The sequence below is a fragment of the Erinaceus europaeus genome, chromosome 12, assembly GCF_950295315.1.
Source record: "Erinaceus europaeus chromosome 12, mEriEur2.1, whole genome shotgun sequence".
NCBI classification, from domain to species: domain Eukaryota; kingdom Metazoa; phylum Chordata; class Mammalia; order Eulipotyphla; family Erinaceidae; genus Erinaceus; species Erinaceus europaeus.
Window position 1 is genome coordinate 47802617 of NC_080173.1, and position 13729 is coordinate 47816345.

Sequence of the window (13729 nt, forward strand, 5' to 3'; positions counted from 1 at the left end):
CATTTTAGGAATCAAGAGAAACAAGGTGAAAGATGAAATAATTTGCCTCAGATCCCAGAGCTACTTACTGGTAGAACACAAACCCAGACCTCCTGACTCTAAATCTCAAGAGCCCTAGGTCTTTGGGGAAAGAAAAAAAAAATCCTAACCCAGCCAAAACGCCAATGAAATGTTGCACAAATATGTTATTACCACTTTTGTGGCATGAGTGAATAAGCCCAAAAAAGCATCATGCCTGACGCTGAGTTGGCTGGCCGGTGAAGGCGTCTGTCCTCTCCCAGGGAGCCCCCTGACTCACCTGTTGGACAGGTAGGGGGAAGGGGAGAGTAATGAGTCTTACCTGTACTGAGTTAGGGTGGGGCAAGACACACCCCATCCATTCCATTGGTTCCCCCCAGTCTTACTAAGAATTCCTCGCCCAATTAGGAGGAAGCAACTATCTGTCTGCCAATAGGTGCGGAGTTAGGAAGGAACCTCATGTTGCAGGCCATCCCCCGAGCCGACTGGCGGTCCCTGGGGCCAATGGCCAGGGGATAAACAGAGGCAGCAGAGCTAGAGGACGGTGCTCGAGGTTCCGCCCCTCGACGGGACAGTCAGGCTCGGCAACCAGTGAGCCCGCACCCGCGGGTGGGTGTCTACTTTAGGGGCGGGCCTTAGAGAGGCGAGAGGCGTGGCTTGGCTGTCAGGTCTCTTCGCCTTTTGTTCGGTTACTGAGTTGCTGCCTTGGCCAGAGTCTGGAGCAGCCGCCGCCCGAGCGCGCCAGCTCAGTTCGCTGCCCGCGCCGGCTCCCATCCCTGCCTGACCCCTACCCAGCCCGGCCAGGCTTCACACGCAGGTGCGGAGGGTCGATCGGGGCAGGTATCTCTGCGACAAGGGAAGCAGGGCAAGTGGCCGAGAGGCGGATCCCTGCGGTGTCCGGGCAGGTGAGGGCGGGTGCCAGGGGGCATCACCCTGCACCGGCTGCAGGGGGCGCGCTGGGGTCCTGGTGCCGAGATCTGGGCGGGGGCGAGGGGCGTGAGGTTCCTCCTTAGCGCGCTGGGGGACCTAAGTCACAACTGGGCGGGGTCGGGGTCGGGGTCGGGGCAGGTGCCTCCGGAGTCGCGCCTCCCCCAGGACCCGCTGAGCTTGCTAGACGCAGAGTCTCTGACTCTCGCCCGGAGCTTGCGGGGGGGGGGGGGGAGACTTTGACCTGCTTCGCCCACGTCCCACGGCTCACTCTGCAGTATGGAATGTTTGGGAAACTTGCTGCCGCAGGTCTCTCCGGGGCCACCCTCACTCCACCTCACGCGTCATCCTCGCTTTCCCTCCTCCCTACTCCCCCAGGCCTGGGTGGGGCCCTATTGTCTGCGCCCGGCTTGCCCAAGTGTGGGGGCCGAGCGCACATTTTCCCAGCGAAGCGGCCCCCACCTGCGGAGCAGGTGAGCGAGCACTCGGAGTCCAGAAGCCCTGCCTCCACCCTCCGGAGCCTTCTTGGCTCTGCACGCATCCTCCAGCGGAGGTGGGGAGAGTGACACAGGCTGGTGTTGGGCAGTTCGGATCCAGCTGGGACTGGTACAGGTAGCAGCGCTTGGCTCTGGAGGAGAGTCCTGCATAACTGGTCCGGTTTCTGATTAGCTGCAGCGTGTTCATGGACGAACCAGACTACTCTTCTTCTCAAATCGCGTATTGTTGGGGAAAAAAACCACTCCAAATAAACTTTCTTGGAGGAAGTATTCACGGCAGCTTTCTCTGGACCTCTCCCCCCCCCCCCCCCCACGCGCCTTCTAGCCAGGGAATTCCCCAGGATTACTCTGTTCTTGGTAGGGCAAAGCCTTTTTTCCCAGCCGGCTGGCTGAAGCTGGGCCAGTGACTTGTTTGACCCTGTTCTCCCTGCCCCCAACTCTATCCTGTTTGCGGGGCCCCTGGGGCATGAGATTTTGGGGGGGGGGGAGGCGGCGGGTGGCTCGGAAGGGAAGTTGCTTCTTCCTTCCTTCACTTCCTGCCTCGGGGGACCACCACTCCCCCTGGCTGGAAGCTTGCTGAAGTGGCTCTCGAAGTTCTCCCCCCTCCCCAGGAATGGGGGTGAGGCAGGGCAGGGCCAAACTGGAGATGAAAAGGAGAGCAATTGTTGTGGCTTTTTTTTCTTCCTCCAAACACCCCCCCCCCCTTTCTTAACTGGTGGTGGAGGCAGAAAATGTTGGAGGATACAAAATGTTGATTCTCATTTTTTTTTCTTTTTTAAATTCTAGATTGTTTTTTAAAATTAATAATTGGATAAAGACAGAAATTGAGAAGGGAGAGGGAGATAGAGAGGGAAGAGACAGAGAGACACCTACAGCCCTCCTTTACCACTTGTGAAGCTTTCCTCTCGCACTGGGAACCAGGGGCTTGAACGTGGGTCCTTGCTGCACTGTAATGTGTGCGCGTTAACCAAATGCACTACCACCTGGTTCCCTTTGGTTTTCAAATGATGAAGGACATTCCTTCTGGAGACTTTGCAGTCATCTCTACACCCACCTCCTTCCTGAGAGAGTTGGTGGAGAAAATGGGACAAGAGGAAGGCTTGGGGTGGTGGTGGTTTGAGTAAAGTTTCAGGCAGAACTGGTTTAGTGCCTCCATCCAATTCCCTGAGACCCCTTTCCCAGGCTTAAATTGGGGGCCTCCAAAAGGTTTTCAACACTTCCTCCTTTCTTCCTTCCTTTTTTCTTTCTTTTTTCCCCACTGTGCTACATTCTGGGCCATGGGACACTGATTTTTTTTTTAAATTTATCTATTTATTTACTTATCATTTTGTAGGTAGAGGCAGAGAGGAAAGAGAGAGTGAAAGAAACCACAGATCTGGGGCCATGTGGTGGCACATCTGACTAGGCACACACATTACAGTGCACAAGGACCCAGGTTCAAGCCCTTGGTCCCCACTTGCAGGGGGAAAGCTTTGCAAGTGGTGAAGCAGGGCTCTGTCTTTCTCCCTCTCTGTCTGCCATTCTTCCTTCAATTTATCTGTTTCTATCCAATAACAAATAAATAAATATTAAAAAAAAGAAGAAGCCACAGACTGAAGTTTCCTTCAATGCAGTGGGGGCCAGGCTTAAACTTGGGTGATGCACATGACAGAGCAGCACACTATAAGCAAAGCTGTATCACTGGCCACACACACACACACACACACACACACACACACACACACACACTTTTATTTATTTATTACCAGATTACTGCTCAGCTCTAGTTTATGGAAGTGGTAGGAATTGAACCTGGTACTTTCTCGGTGCCTCAGGCATGAAAGGTTTTTGCATATCCGTTGTGTGATCTGCCCAGCCCCATTATTATTATTATTTGCCAGAGTTCAGTTCTGGCTTATGGTGGTGTTAGTAATTGAACTTGGGACCTCAGAGCCTCAGGCATGGAACTTTTTTTTTAAAGAGTTTATTTATTTATTCATGAGAAATGATAGGAAAGAGAGCAAGGACCAGACATCACTCTGGTACATGTGCTGCCGGTGATTGAACTTGTGACATTATGCTTTAGAGTCCAAACCCTTATCCACTGTGCCACCTCCTGGACCACAAACTTTTTTTTTTTCCCATAACCACTAGCCTATCTCCTAGGCCTCAACACTGATTTTTGAAAACACTGAAATGTGGTGGGTTTTGGAGCCCAGTTTCCTTGAGGAAGAGTGGGATGTGTAAGAGCCAGGTTCTTCCTAAGTCCTGAGGCAAAGGGAAAGTTGGGGTGAGATCAGGCCTGACTCAGGGAGATCCTCCAATTTTTCATAGCTATAGAAGGGAGTGGGGCCTGGGTCAGAGCAGCCTCCATGGGGTGCCCCAGGTGCAGGATCAGGCCTGATTGAGGAGGAACTGGTGGGTTGTGTATGTCCAGAGAACTACAAGGGCATAGAGTTTGGGCAAAATAATAATAATAATAATAACAACAGCCTGTTTCCCTTTATTGGTGCCAAGGTGGAGGAGGAGAAGGCATTGCAATTGCATTGGTTAAATGGTTAGTTTAGCTAATTTGGTCTGTGGCTGTGATGAAAAGACAATACTGAGGAAGTATTGCTAGGAGTTGTCTGGTGAAAAATGACTGCTTGCTGGATGGGAGGGAGGGAAAGATTGGGGGTGGAGCAGGATCCAGTTAGTCATTTCTTGCTAGATCAAGCCCTGGCTTGGGTGACTTGAGCCCACTCCACCCCTCTGTACCTCCATACCTCCCTCCACACCCTAGCTCTACCCCATTCTCTGGGCTGCTGGGGCTCTGAATTCAGGTGAAAGAAGGAAGGAAATCAGGCCAGGGCTGGCAACTTACTTCCCTCCTGGGAGCCCTGGAACAGGGACCCATAGGGGCGGGGGTCTCTCCTTAGCCTGGGAGGGGTGAGGAGAAAGACCTACCTTAGAATGAAATTGGGACATTGACTCATCTACAGAAGGGCTGTATATTTGGAGAGATATTACAGTGAGGGGCTTCTTTTTTTTTAATATTTCTTATTTATTGCATATGGAAGAGTTTCACATAAGACAAAGAGACAAGCCAGGGGACCACTCTGGTACATGTAGCACTGAGGGTCAAACTGGGAATGTTAGCCTTTCAAGTTGGATACTCTACCAATTGAGCTGTTTCCCCAGCCTCAAGGGAGCTTCTGAGCACAGGGATTTGGGCTTGTACTGAGCTGGGTTTGAAGCCCAACTCTAGTCTCTTTGAGTCTCAGTGACCTTTTCGATAAAAAGGAGATCACACTACCAGCCTACCCAATAAATACTTGATAAACTACTCATTTAAAAAGCAGAGCACTGGGAGTCGGGCAGTAGCGCAGTGGGTTAAAGGCGCAGAGCACAAGGACCAGCTTAAGGATCCTGGTTCGAGCCCCCAGCTCCCTACTTGCAGGGGAGTCGATTCACAAGCAGTGAAGCAGGTCTGCAGGTGTCTTTCTCTCCTCCTCTCTGTCTTCCCCTGTTCTCTCCATTTCTCTCTGTCCTATCTAACAATGACAACATTAATAACAATAATAATAACTACAACAACAATAACAAACAATAAGGGCAACAAAAAAGGGAATAAATACATACAAAAAAAAAGTAGAGCACTTTCTAGATAACAGGCACTTTCATTAACAGTTCTCACTGAATCCTCCTGACTGTGCCTAGAGGTAGGTATCATTACCATATTCTACAGACCAGGAAATTGAAACCCAGGGAAGTTACTTGCCTGAGGTTTTTATTTATTTTTTTATTTATGAAAAGGAAACATTGACAAAACCATAGGATAAGAGGGGTACAACTCCACACAGTTCCCACCACCAGATCTCCATATCCCATCCTCTGCCTTGATAGCTTTCCCATTCATTAACCCTCTGGGAGTATGGACCCAAGGTCATTGTGGGATGCAGAAGGTGGAAGGTCTGGCTTCTGTAATTGCTTCCCCGCTGAACATGGGTGTTGACAGGTCTATGCATACTCCCAGCCTGCCTCCCTCTTTCCCTAGTGGGGTGTGGCTCTGGGGAAGCAGAGCTCCAGGACACATTGGTGGGGTTGTCTGTCCAAGGAAATCTGGTTGGCATCATGCTAGCATCTGGAACCTGGAGCCTGAAAAGAGAGTTAACATACAAAGCCAAACAAATTGTTGAACACTTTTTGAGGTTTTACAGTGAAGGTCTAGGCAAAGGCCAAGCTGGGCATTCAGGTCTTTAGCTCAAAACCCAGAGCCACCCTGCTCATTTCTCCCCTAATTGAGTGTCTGTATTTGGGAGTTTGCAGAGAAGAGAATCTAGAAGAGCCCGGGAGGGTTTGTGTGGGTGGTGAAGGTTAGAATGGATTTGTAAGATGGAGTGAATAATGTTCTAGCCTCCATCCTCCTGAAACAACCCTTGAGGGGGTAGTTTTTCCCTTAGTGGAGGGGGTTGGTGGGGAGTGGGGAGAAAGGCTTCTGTCTAAGGTTGCTACTACCTTTTGGCTAGAGTTGGGCAGAACCATGGGCTGTTCTGGGCTTGTTTCTGTATAGGAAGTGGGAGCTGTCTGTTTTGCTGGGGGCAGGATCTGTGCCCAGATATGTGGGGGCTGCTCCTTGGGGGATGAAGAGCAAAGAGAGTCAAGTTTAGAATTGGGTCCTGCTAGCTTCTACCAGTTGATGCTGCCAGGCAGCTCCTGGGTGTGGAGCTGGCTAGGACTTTGCTCTGTGACCCAGGAGATAGGGAGGGGGTTGGCAGTGGGCCTTTGCTGCTCCTGGGAGGGCCTTGCTGTTGATGAGGGTGGGGTCACCTTGGTCCTTGAGGGAGGGACTGGTGCCATTGTCCTCTCAGACCTGGCACCTCTGTTAACTGCATACTTGACACCAGAATGAGCCTGGGCAATGGGGCCTCTGTTGATATTGATTGGGTACTGAGTCTGTCAGGTTCCTTGAAGTCAAGAGGGAACCCAGGGCATTGGGGTTATTGAGACAGAAGGCTCAGGGGACGTGATGTGAGAGAGACAGAAAGAAAATGAACATAGCTCCTGCTGATGATTATGAAGAAAGTGGTGGTGGCCTTCAGTTTTCCATCAGTCTCAATGATGTAAGACCCCATCTGTGTGAGCTGGCTCTCTGGCCATCAAACCTAGGAGAGAGGGCAGGCAGGAATCCTTCCTCTTTGGGGGTGTGGGGGTCCTGATATCTATGGGGGAGCCCTGGGAGAACTCTTCCTGGTGTCTTTTGGTCGAAAAGTGACCTGGCCATGAGAGGGGGCAACTCAGTGTCTGTGTGAAGAGAAAGAGCAGTGTGACTGGGAGGGTCATCAGGGTTTGTGCCCCAGCAAGTGACACCTGAGACCTCTCTTCTGGGGTGTGGTTGAACTTGGTGGACACCTACTGGCATGGGCTGTCCAGATTCCCAACAACTTCTTGCCAGGCCTGCAGAGAAAGTTCTGTGACCATACCATTTCACTTAGCCTTTGGGGTCCTCAGGCCAGGAAGCTCAACTGTCTTTCCTTTTATTTGTTTGTTTCCTTTTTTAAAAAAATTATTTATTTTATTAAAAAATTTTTTTTTCTTCTCCAGGGTTATTGCTGGGCTCGGTGCCTGCACCATGAATCCACCGCTCTTGGAGGCCATTCCCGCCCCCCTTTTGTTGCCCTTGTTGTAGCCTCGTTGTGGTTATTATTATTGCCATTGTTGATGTTGTTGTTGTTGGATAGGACAGAGAGAAATGGAGAGAGGAGGGGAAGAAAGAGAGGGGGAGAGAAAGATAGACACCCGCAGACCTGCTTCACTGCCTGTGAAGCGATTCCCCTGCAGGTGAGGAGCGGGGGCTGGAACCGGGATCCGTACTTCGGTCCTTGCGCTTTGCGCCACCTGTGCTTAACCCGCTGCGCTATCGCCTGACTCCCGTCTTTAAAGTATTTTCTTATTTATCTAAGAACCAGACCATCTCGTTGGTACATGCAGTGCCGGCGATCAAACTCAGAATCTCATGCTTGTGAGTCCAAAGCTCTAACCACTGTGCTACTTCCTGGGCCTTGAAGCTCAGCTTTCTATAAGCTGCAGTGTGGGTTAACATACTTGCTTTCTTCCCCCACTCTGGGGGCAGCAGATTCCAGTTTCTGGCAGTGGAGTTATGTCTACTGAGATGGGCAATAAACTGCTTACCCGGGAGTAACGGGATGCTTGGGTATAACTCTTCATTGATTGAAAAAGTAGTGTCTGATCGTTGTGGAAAAAAAATTGGAGGGTGGAGGGTAGATAGCATAATGGCTATGCAAACAGACTCTCATGCTGAGACTCCAAAGTCCCAGGTTCAATCCTCCGCACCACCATAAGCCAGAGCTGAACAGTACTCTGGTAAAAAAAAAAAAAAAAAAAAAAAAAAGTTGAAGCAGGTGGTCCTTGAAGTGTTGCAGTGGATAAAGTATTGGACTCTCAAGCATGAGGTCCTGTGTTGGATGTACCAGAGTGATGTCTGTTTTCTTTCTCTTCCATCTTTTTTCATTAATAAATAAATAAAATCTTAAAAAAAATTGGAGCAGCTGGGAGGTGGCTTAGTGGGAAGAGTACAGGACATCAGTGTGTGGAGCCTGGGTTTGATTCCCTGCAGTGTATACACTAGAGCGAAACAGTGCTCTCTAGTCTGTCTGCCTCACTCTTGTAAAGTAAATAAATAAATGAAATTCTTTTTAAAAAATATTTTATTTATTTATTTTCTCTTTTGTTGTCCTTGTTTTTCATTGTTGTTGTAGTTATTATTGTTATTGATGTTGTCATTGTTAGAAAGGACAGAGAGAAATGGAGAGAGGAGAGGAAGACAGAGAGGAGGAGAGAAAGATAGACACCTGCAGACGTGCTTCACCACCTGTGGAGCAACCCCCCTGCCAGTGCTGGGGGCTCGAACCAGGATCCTTATGCCGGTCCTTGCACTTTGCACCATTTGCGCTTAACCTGCTGAATAAAATTCTTTTTAAAAAAAAATTGGAAAGTTTAGGAGCGAGGTGGTGGCCACCTGGTTGAACACACATGTTACAATGTGCAAGGACCCAGATTCGAGTCCCTGGTCCCCATCTGAAGAGGGAAAGCTTTGTGAGTGGTGAAGCAGTGTTGCAAGTGTCCCTCTGTTTCTCTCCCTCTCTATCACCCCCTTCCCTCTTGATTTCTGGCCGTCTCTTTTTAATAAACAAATAAAGATAATAAAACAATTAAAAAATTGGAAAGCTAAAACAAGGGCAACAAAAGGGAAAACAAATAAATAAATATAAAAAAAATTGAAAAAATTGAAAAGCTTAGGGAGCCTGGTGGTGGCGCACCTGTTTGAGTGCACATGTTACAGTGCACAAGGACTCAGGTTCGAGTCCCCATTCCCCACCTGCAGGGGGAAAGCCTCACAAGTGGTGAAGCAGGGCTGCAGGTGTCTCTCTGTTTCTCTCCCTCTCTATCATCCCTTCCCTCTTAATTTCTGGCTGTCTCTATGCAATAAACAAAGACAATAAAAAAAATTAAAAACAATTGAAAGCTTAATGGGGACATAGACCTTTGATGGTGGCTATGGTGTGGAACTATATGCTATAATCTTAGCAATCTTGTAACCCACTATTAATCACACATAAAAAATAAATAATTGGAAAGTTTATTAAAAACCGACAAGAGAATAGCAGAAAGAACTCACCTTTAACCCCATTTCATTGAGACACCTAGCTGCCTCTCTCTTTCCTTTCCCTTCTCTTAGCATCTTCTAGTTGCTTAGCTTTAAAGTTGATCTATGTTCTGCATTCAAAACCAAGTTGAACCCACTCCTAGTTTCTCCAGCACATGCTGAGCAAGGATCCCAGGACCAGGTTATCCTGACACTTCCAGGAGCAGGCAGAGTGAAACCTTAGGGAAATGCACCCTCCTGTGTGGGCATCAGCTGGGGTTGGGTCTGCGCAAAACTCCCTGGGGTTGGTGGGGTGAGGGCAGTGGGCACTTGCATATTGAGAAATGCCACTACAGAAGTCAGTGCTTTGCTGTTATTTCCTGTGGTAGGAGGGACAGTGTGTTTTTCCATTCCCAGGAGTCTCGGTTTGGGGTCATCTGGCATGAGGTCATCTGCTGGTTTGGAATTCTGCCCACAGAGGGTCACTGGCAGGGAATGGGGCTCCAGCTGGTGCCCTCTGCAAAGGAGCCCGGAATTTCAAAGGGTCCCCGCCACCTGGCAAGGGCATTTCCTGCTCCTCCAAGTCCCCTTCACTTTCCCACCCTGGATTGTTTGCTTTGGGAAGGAGCCCAGAAGGAAGAAAACAAACAGCAGCTGGGTTGGCTTGACCCCCAGCCAGTCCTCAGCAACAGCCTGGGCTCCCCTCCAGACCGGAAGTGAAGGTTTTCCTCTGGAAGCTCAGGATGGGCTTCTGTCTTATTCCCCCAGGGTCCTGACCCTGCCTGGTGCTTTAGTCTTTGCCCTCTTAGAATGACTGGTCTGGTGGGAAGACTGGAGAATGCCAAGGAGCCTCTAGCCAGCAGGGGTTTCCTTTTGAAGCCAAGGAGAGGCCTCAGGAAGCCTCAGCCTGATGGGGGAAGACAGGCTTCTCAAGTCTGTCTCTGGATTTTTCCAGAGTCACTTTCCATCTGTGTTTGGGACAGCTGGCCAGATCTCTGTGGGATCCAGAGACAACATGGAGAAGGGTGGGGGCTGCTGGCCCTGTAGAGCCCAGCCTTTCTCTGGGGCTGCTGTGTGGGGAATGTCCATGCCTGGCTGTCTGACCAGCCTGGCTGTAAGAGACAGCATGTGTGACTGGGGAGAGGGCAGTCCAGTGCCCTCACCTGGCCTCCTCTCTTAGGAACTCTTCCATAGCTCTTCCTCCCCAGCCATGCCATTTGCCAGGAGCTTCATTACTCTGGACTGACTTTTAGAGAAAGACAGACTGTCTATAGCTATACCATCCTGAACATGCCCAATCTTGTCTGAAAGAGAGAGAGAGGGAGACAGAGACACCGCAGCACCAAAGTTTCCACTAGTATCATAGGACCAGGAGCTGAAACCTGGGCTCCAGGTATGGCAACACAGGCACCTACCCAGGTGTCTTATCTGGTCTGCCCTGCAGATGTCATATCGTACTGACACCTGGCACCCTGCTGCCTAGTTGTGCCTGTTGCTGACTGGCTCCAGTGAGTGCTGGCATGGATAGGAGACTGATGGAGCTCTGGTGGGAGCTATTTTTAATGTCAGGGCTGGACCACACTCTGCCAGGACTGTCTTGGATTTGGAGTGGCTGGTGCCAGCCGACTGGGCTGAGGGGTGGGGATCCCTTCTACACCCTCTTTAAGGCCCTGTCTCCTCTCTTCCTGTCCCCCTGCACTGTCCCCCCCCCCTCCACCCCACCCTGTGATCTCTGAGCTGGCTTCTTCCTCCCATGTTGGCCAACAATAGAGCCTGTTGCTAAACGAAGCCACCCCATTCAACTCAGAAAACTGCCCTGTGTCTGGCTCTGCCCGTCTCTGGCCGCCGTCTGTCTCGCCTGTTTCCACTCTGGCGTTGTCCAGGGCCATTGTAGCAGGTCTCCCTGCGGCCCTGGGAAGAGAGGGATGAGAGCAAACTGGGTGCGGCCCCGTGCCCTGAGAACTGCACAAACAGCACTTTAGTTTCTTGTGGGAGAATTCCCCCGGTTCTCCTGGAGAGTAGGTGGGGCACCATGACAGTCCTGCCTGGGGTCTGATGAGTAGCCTGCCTGTTGCTGGACTGACTGTCCCTAAAGTCTTTCCCGAAGACAAGTTCTGTGTGTATCCACTCTCAGCTGCCCACCCTCACCCTTCTTTTGTCTGTCATAGGGATCCTGGATCCTTAGTTCTAGAATTACAGACATAATGCGCCTGTGAAATCACGTGGAGTGCCTTGTCTGCAGATGAAGCCCAGAGAGGGAAAGGCATTGCCCTAACACACCCAGCAAGTTAGTGGCAGAGCTGGGACTTGAACCCAGGACTCTTGATTTCAGGCCAGTGCCCTGTCTCCAGCCCTATGTCTTAGCAAAGAGGCTCAGAAACGCCCACACTCCCTTCCTCTCTCCTGCAGCATGGTGCTTGCTCTTAGGTACCTCCCAAAGGGCTGAGGAAGCTGCCGGTTCAGTGTTTGTGCAGAATGTCAGTTTTCTCGAGGTGGAGCCTCTGTTTTCTCACCTAAAAAATAGACATAATGGTTGTCCAGGAGGTGGCACAGTGGATAAAGCACTGGATTCTCAAGCATGAGGTCCCGAGTTCAACCCCTGGCAGCACATGTAACAGAGTGATATCTGGTTCTATCTTCTCCTCCTATATTTCTCACAAATAAATAAATAAAATCTTTAAAAAAATGGACATAATGAAAACTCCCTGTGGCCTCTGCCTCACTTGGGGCAGCTGTCCAGTCCTCAGTGTCTCCTGGGGCCAGCCTGGACCTTAGTGGTCCCTTCTGCCCTGGGCCTGCTGAGGGGCAGGGTCATTGTGTTTCTGAGTGAGGCCTGTGCTGCTTAGGCTCTGCTTGGGGCTAGGCTGGGGAGAGGCGGTTTTCACAGTTGAGGCCAGAGTTCTGTCCTCCATCTAGCAAAGTGACATTTTAAATGATTTAGAGAAACCAGAGCACTGCTCTGGCATATGAGGTAGACAGAACTCAGGGTCTCATGCATGCAAGCCCTGTGCTCTACCCACTAAGCAAACTCCCTGGCTGCTAGAGTAGCATTTTCATTAAAAAAATTATTTCTTAATTACCGGAGTACTGCTCAGCTCTGGCTTATGGTGGTGCTGGGGACTGAACCTGGGACCTTGGAGTCTCAGGCATCAAAGCCTTTTGGCAGAACCACTGTGCTATCTTTTTGGTCCCCAGAATGGCATTTCCAGAGGGTTAGTGCCGCTATGTTTTTTTTTTTTTTGTCTCTCTCTTCCTTTTCTAATGATTTAAGAGACAAGACTGCCTGAGTTTTTTTTTTTTTTTCCTCCAGGGTTATTGCTGGGCTCAGTGCCTGCACCATGAATCCATCGCTCCTGGAGGCCATTTTTCCCCCTTTTGTTGCCCTTGTTGTGGTTATTATTATTGCCATTGTTGATGTTGTTCGTTGTTGGATAGGACAGAGAGAAATGGAGAGAGGAGGGGAAGAGAAAGATAGACACCTGCAGACCTGCTTCACCGCTTGTGAAGCGACTCCCCTGCAGGTGGGGAGCTGGGGGCTCGAACCGGGATCCTTACACAGGTCCTTGCATTTTGCGCCACATGCGCTTAACCCACTGCGCCACGGCCCGACCCCCTCCTGCCTGAGTTTTCTCCTAGGTAGTGCTATGGGCTCTGTGACAGATTCTCCCCTCCCCCCTCTCCCTCTCCTCCTCTTCTTCCTCCTCTTAGGGGAAGATTCAGGGATTGCAGTGTGTATGGGGGTGTGTGTATGTAGGTGGGTGGGTGGAGGCAGGGTGGAGGGAGGGGACTCCTGAAATAGCCACTCTCAGCCAGTGCCTTGGATGCAGCTGGGCTCATCTGCCCTCATTGGGCCTGCTGTCTAGGTTTCCTGCTCCTATTTATCAGTCCGAAACTCTGACTCACTGAGGGTGCCGGGAGGAGAGGAAGGAGAGGATGAAGCCTGCTGGGAGCTGGCCGGGCTCCTGCCTCTGCCTGTTCCAGGTGTGCTCACAGGCAGGGGGAGGAGCCGGGCCCTCACCATAAAAGGCAGGGACTCCTGAAAGATCATTCGTCATCCTCCTCCAGGGTGGCACTGGGGCTGTCACTGGAAAGACATATGCATGCTGATCTTTTTTCTTGGAGTGGATCCAGGCTCTGTCTCTCACCCCACCCTTGTCCTCCGCACTCAGTCTCCCAGTACAGCAGGGCACCCGGTTTTCCGTGCAGGGTGCCACCCAGTCTTTGGAGACTGGGGTTTGCTTCTGCCCCATTCATGCCTGTGCCCAGTCCTAGTTCTCCCACTTCTTGACTGTGCTGCCTTACTTGGTGGGGCCTTAGTTTCCACGTCTGTTAGTGGAGCAACAGAGCACATGCTTTTGAGGCTGAGTGAGAGGTTGGCACAGGTAGGTTCCCACTGGACCACAGCTTCCTGGCTTCTGCCAGGCATGCATCCCTGGAGGTCAGTTCCCGAGACAGAAAGCTAAGAAGACCAGGTAAGAGCTCACCTCTTGATTTTGGGGACAGTTTAACCCCAGGTCTTTGCAGAGAGAGGGAAGGATACCTGCATGGCAGTGGCCACCTGGGATCAGGAGGTGCATGAACACCACAGCCATGGCCACCAACACTGAGCACCTGCCAGGTGCTGGGTCATTTACAGAGACAGTCCTCACGACAACCTGTAAGA

The 13729-nt window shown here is 50.7% G+C and overlaps 1 protein-coding gene across 6 annotated transcripts in view; it reads left to right on the forward strand.

Annotated features, from left to right (window-relative positions):
• Positions 1–695: 695 nt before the first annotated feature.
• JUP (junction plakoglobin) overlaps positions 696–13729 on the forward strand; it is a 38762-nt gene continuing 25728 nt past the window's right edge. Inside the window, exon 1 of one of the 6 annotated variants that reach the window (XM_016193605.2) lies at positions 696–835. The gene's annotated coding sequence lies outside the window, so the exon portion shown is untranslated. Of the gene's footprint in view, positions 924–13432; positions 13449–13519; positions 13539–13729 lie in introns of those variants that run through there. The other 5 variants (XM_007535485.3, XM_016193604.2, XM_016193603.2 and 2 more) reach the window with 5 other exon arrangements.